Source organism: Strongylocentrotus purpuratus, unplaced genomic scaffold (assembly GCF_000002235.5).
Source record: "Strongylocentrotus purpuratus isolate Spur 01 unplaced genomic scaffold, Spur_5.0 spur5_scaffold_19, whole genome shotgun sequence".
Classification (NCBI taxonomy): domain Eukaryota; kingdom Metazoa; phylum Echinodermata; class Echinoidea; order Camarodonta; family Strongylocentrotidae; genus Strongylocentrotus; species Strongylocentrotus purpuratus.
This window is the reverse complement of record NW_022145604.1, coordinates 6,157,389-6,163,994: the sequence shown is the minus strand read 5'-3', so window position 1 is coordinate 6,163,994 and position 6,606 is coordinate 6,157,389.

Sequence of the window (6,606 nt, the reverse complement as noted above, 5' to 3'; positions counted from 1 at the left end):
ACCAATTCGAAAGCCAAAGTCCCAAATGCTAAAAACTTGAGAGTCATGCTTTTTTGTTTATAATAATCTGTTTTGGTTTTGATCCAGCTCTCCAACATTCTCACTTAACTCATGGAAGTTCACAGAAATTTTCTGCAGGTCTACATGAATCTACTTTTCCTCCTCAAATATGAAACAATTTTTCGTATTTTCCACTCTTTCATTATTAAAAACTAAAAGCTGTGTGAATCAAAATTGCAACAACAAAAATCAACTACAAATTGCCAAACTGAACACGAAAAAAGTGATTATGAATTCCACTCTCCGTTGCCATTTCGGAGATTTCAAAATAAAACTAAAGGTCACTAAAAGATGACACTATGAAATGGGTTAATCTCTATTAGCTTTGAAAACAATACTCAAATACTCGTAATATATTTCTCTGTCTCAATCTATAAGAGGTATTAGATAAAAAGATCAATTAAGTTTGTGTTGTGTAAATATCTTAGTGTGTTATGTAAATTGTCTTGATATTGGTTATATTTGGAATTGTATTATTAAGAAATCATATATATTGATAACGTGTATATGCAACGATCATCGGCATCTGCACACGATGTATTTGATAAAAAAGATCAATTAATTTTGTGTTGTGTAAATATCTTAATGTAGTATCTAAATTATCTTGATATTGATTTTATTTGACCTATTCCATATTAAGATATCATCAAATATATTAGTAAAGTGTAGACGCAAAGATCAACGGCACCTGAATACTATTTTGGAATAAATTTTGAATGTTTATTACGGTTGTTTTTGTTTTGTAATATACGTAATCAAGTTATGTCAATATATTTTGTGGTTCTCTTTTGGTCCAGAGTAAATGTGACTCTCTAAACAGTATGAAAGTGAATATGATTGCATCTAGATATAGTCACACTGTGACCGCCGCCCGGTGACCACATCATCTTTAATTTCTTGTAATACTATGTTAAATCATATATATATTATCATTCTGTTATTATTTGTATGCATTTAATTTACAATAAAATAACTTTCGAAAAAAAAAACATTGTATCACAACGTGACAATTAAACGATATGTTATCACTGTGTGTGAAGGTGCGATCGCCAAGACTTTCGAGAATTCGATATAAAATCATGTTCAGATTACGGGACACGTCTGTAAAGTGTGCACAAATTTAAAAGGGCGGTGGACAAGAGTCGAAATGTTGTGTACGAGACAATTAAATTGACTAAGGTTGATTTTTCTTTCTCGACAGTCTTTGCGATTATGTTTGTGAGACAGTGTCGCCCGTGTTGTAATATGATTGAAACCCGACGCCAAGCTTAAAGGGACTTGGTTAAATATTGTTCAGATGAGAGAAAATCTATTCCATGATGAATATTAACTAGTTTTCTGTCCAATGATATCATATTTATAATATTTCTGCCACGGGTGACTGAGCACCAGGGTCTTTAAAAAGGGTTGTCAAATCGCCTTGTACCAAGTTTGGGCGGATGGAGCGAATTCGGGTCAGGCCAAATGCATGTGCTTCTTTGGTCTTAAATCCATTTAAAAAGTTAAACTATGCCCCGTGCTTCAGTGCTTAATTGTTTAAAATGATGCAATTCAATCCATAGGACGCCCTTTATTTATTTTGAACAGCCTACTAACTTCTTGACTCATGATATCTAAGTTCTCTCTGCTCATATGTCCGCTACGCCATTTCACACGCGTAATGAGCATAAGGTGTTTGTCTCGAATAGCAAATGAAAATCCAAAGGTTACTAAACCCCAACGCAACAAGAAACACATACTTATGATGATAAGTATCAAAGAAATAGATAGTAGACTTTCATCAAAATGATAACATCCCAAATAAACTTCAGCCATTTTGTATCACTCAATGACAAGGGTTACCTTAAATAAGGGATGTGAATAAAGTCCAGAATGTAATCATCATAACAAAGAAAGTATCATAACTTTTGCAAGAAATAAGCATTTCATTGAGTTCGAGTTAATATTAACACCTTTTCTTTTCAACTACCAAATGTGCAATGTAACTAAGTGAGAAATATTTTTGTTTTGGAATGAGATAATACACACTTTTCCTATAGTACTTAGGAAAAGTACTTAACGATCATCTACAAAATCTTCAAAATAGAGCTCTTCGTTGTGTATTAAATGTGGATTGGATGTATCCGTCTGAACTATTATTTACAAAATTAGATGTCAAAAGACTTGAGGAGAGGCGAAATATATACGCACTTTACGTATAATGCACAACATTGCCCATGATATGCTACCAGAGAGTACATGTAATCAATTTGTTTTGAGTAACAGTAATTAATATGTTTTTCATTCATATTTTAAAATCAAGTACCACCGGTTAAAGCTAACTTTAAAAAGAAAGGTCTGCAATACAGAGGAGCAAAACGATGGAATGAATCATGAGGTAAAAGGTTTGAGCCTTTACAGTTTCAAATTGGACAGTATACTGTATAGAGTGAAATAGTATTGTAGTGGCTTCATTTGTCCATCTCTCTTTTTTCCCCTTCTCTCTCCCCTCTCTCTCTCTCTCTCTTCTTTTCTCTCTCCCTCACATCTATCTCTCTCTTTCTCTCTTTCCCTCTCCCTCTCTCTCCATCTATCTCTCTCTTTGTGTGCTATGCCTCTTGTTCGCAATCTGTGTAATATGCTGTGCGATCACTCTAGCTGCTTATTCAATATAGTTATAAAAAAATGTTTGCCAGTTTGCTAATTCGCTTATTTTTCTCGAGCTATTGCATCATGAGGTTTACTCTTTTACATATATATCAATTTTAATTTTTTTTTAATTTTCAATTCCTAAATTTAACTTTTACTTAAATTTACTTCATTTTATATTTGTATTTAGTTATTGTTATATTATGTTATTTATCACGCTCGTCGCATTATTTTTCAATGTATTTTATTCAATTATTGATCTTAAATCCGCTTTCCTTTTACTGTTGTAATTGTATAATTTGTATTGCGTGTTATTTTGAATTGTATATATTTTGTATATGATTCCTTTTTATGTATGCACGAACTTGCAGAAGAACAGCAGTTGGCCTAAGCTACTGATCCGCGTTGAAATAAGATAAAATAATTGGTAGTCATCGTCGAAGTCCTTTATCACAACCGATGGCAGTTGAAGTACAAACTCTTTCTCTTGAAACTAATGGCAATTGGATATAAAGAGGTGAGAGACGCTCGGGTCCACAACGACTACGAGTTTGACTTGACTATCATCTTCTACGATGACGACGAAGAATGGGTTCGTCAACAATTCCAACCAGCTCTGGAAGAACGGCTTCCGCAGTTCCAGAGGAATGTCTTTGGTGATCAAGACCTCATCCCTGGTATGCACTATCTGGACGCCGTCGACTACGTGGTGAGTCATAGTTACAAAACACTCATTCTACTCAGCAGAGCTGCCGTGCACGATCGCTGGTTCATGCTCAAACTCCGCATCGCCATGGACCATGTGAGCGACACCGAGACCGAATTCGTAGTCGTGGTCTTTCTCGAAGACATCCCTGACGAGGAGATACCATTCTTGGCAAGGCTATATTTAAGTGACGGCAGACCCTACCTACATTGGACCGAGGATGTGAGAGGACACGATTTTTTCTGGAATAAACTGGTGAAAAATCTCACCATTAATCTCAGGACCAACGACTTGATCCCCAACGAGTAGTAACGGTCTGACTTATTTTCGTGATAGTGAGATCCATTCTACATTACTGTCCACATCTCAGAGTTTAGTATATCTGATTCATGTATTAAGCTAAGAGCACTACTGGAGCTTGGATCAGACTAAATATAAAGTCGCAAACACATCTGATGTCAATTTATATTTAGAAAACCATTATATATGTGGTAATGCATAATTATGATACACCAAATGACCAAATCACATCTTCTCCATGAACCAAAATGCAGGACCACAAGATATTACAATTCTAGTATTCCATCAATTGTTCGATTACTAAATAGGATTCCCGACCTCCTCATATAGGTCTAGCTATTTAATCCCAAACCTCTATTTGAATTTGTATGTAGTTTTATGAATATAGTTTTGATAAATATGATTTTAATAAATAGAACTTTGATAAAATGTAGTTTTTAAGAATTTTATTTTGAGAAAAGAAATGTTTTTAGAGATATAATTTAATTAAATGCAATTTTGATAAGTGTAATTTCTATATTGCAAGTCGTTTTTTTTAATATCAGGTATTGTATGTTTAAAAAAAATGATTAATAATTCGATTTTCGAATAATCTCTTTATCATCTAATGGAGACCGCATTACTTGAACAGTTAGCCTTTTATTTTACTCAATGATCGGCCTTTAAACTCATTATTAAGAATCCATGTGAGACTGGATGTTTGCGATCTTACCCTTCAATCTCCTATCATTTCATTTATACAAAAATGATCCGATAAATTATTATAAAATATATTCTTATTGCCAATCTATGCAACTCAGAACAACAATGTATATTATCTGACTTTTTAAATTTAACTTTGATAAATGCAAGTTGATCAATCCAATAATTATTAATGTTATTAGGTGATACGTACGTAGACGTATCACCTTTTGATTTCGTCAAGATTTTTATTATTTATTTATTTATTATTATTCTTCCTCGAATTTGTTCGCAGGATATCTCAAGACTGAATAAAGCCATTATCATGAAACTTGCCATGATGATAGATCTTAGTCTAACTTAGAACTGCGTGACTTTTTAAAGAGTCAAAATTATCGTGACGTCATCCAGGCGCCATTTTGTGAAAATCAACTAATGATCATATCTTCATAACGGAAAAGTATTTCTCGTTCATAATTATCACGATTAAGATAAATATTCGTCCGGTCAAGTTGAGGTCAAAAAAAGTGCGCAAATACGCGCGTGCGCGTTCGTCCGCGCGTTTACGCGCGCGGAAAAATTTAAAATGCTCCAAATCATCCCAAATTTTTTTTGCATACGTTTCAGGCCATATGGAGCATTTGATAAAAAAATTACGCACACGCGCATGCGCGCGCGTTTTCGCGCGTACTGGCATTTTGCAACATAGAATCGCCGATTTTTTTCCGTCATCATATTCGGTACATTTTTCCAAGCATTTTGATAATTTGTTCACCTTTTATTAACGCAATGAGCGTCCGTCAAAGTTGACAGCACGCGCGGATTTGCGTTATCTTTATCCACAATACATGGGCAAAAACATGCCTATATAAAATTCATTGTAACTCTTTAGAATAGATAGAAACTCCTAATATTTTGTCATATTTGGATAGATTATGAGTCGGAGATATGATTTCATGTCTCATTTTATCCTCAATTAACTCTTGACGTCATCATAATGGCCTCCAAACTCAAAATTTTAATTTGCATATTATGACGTCAGCATATTTTTGGAAAATTGATTGTATCTCTGTAAATATTGATCAATTTTCTTTTTAAATTTGATATGTTCTAGCTGAGACAATTTTCTACAAATGTAGAATTCACAATTTTTATTTTTGACAAAAGTATCATGGTGTATTTTTGCGATTAAAGGAGGCATGTCAATGTTTTGCATTTTGCGTGTATTCTCTATGGGACATGACTTTTTCTCAAAACTGGATTCTACACTCCTGTCTTTCGCGAGCAAAATATCCGTTGTTTTAGCTTTGTTTTCGCTGAGCTTTGGATATGTTGTAGCTGAGACAATGAGCTATCAAAAATGTGCCTTTTATTTTTCGATTAGATGCCGGGATCATGCTTATATTTCACTTGCAAAGTAGGATTTCTGAATTCCATTTTCCGTTTACGTGTAATCGCTATGGGAGATGTTTTGGTATATCGGTAACGCACTTGACTTCCAACCTCGAGATCCCTGGTTCGAGTCCGGGTGTCCCCAACAATTTTTTTCTTCACTTTTTTTTTTCCTTTTGACCTTCACTGCACCATCTCCTTTGATTATTTAAACACGTAGAATCGCAAATAATGTCATAAACAACCCTTTTTACTTTATCATTACCCTATTATTACTTAATCCATTACTTTTTGCGTGTAATCCCTAAGGGAGATGACTTTTTCTCAAATCTGGAGTCTACATTCCTGTCTTTTGCGAGCAATATTGCCGTTATTTCTGCTTGGATTTTGCTGATTTTTTAGTATGTTGTAGCTGAGACTATATGCTATCTAAATCAACCCTCATTTTTTCAATAAGATGTCATGATCGCGCTCATGATCATGATCATGATCATCATGATCATCATTATCATAATGATGATAATCATTTATCAATTACATTTTCATTTCTTTGAATAAGATAAAAATCGTCAAAAGGTGTTCTTCATGATGTAAATTAGAGTCAAATGTGTAACTGGTTACTGCACAGGGTCGAAGGTCATATATTGTTTCAATCTATCTTCCCTAGATCCATGATGATCAAGGAGACACAATTTAATCTTGACATATGAATAGATCATAATGGGAGAAGCATATGAATGGGAGAAGCAGTTTACAAAATAATATATCGTGTAATGCATTATTCGTTATGTAGACCATTATCATACGTATCACCTAATTCGTCTAAGTGACGAATTAAA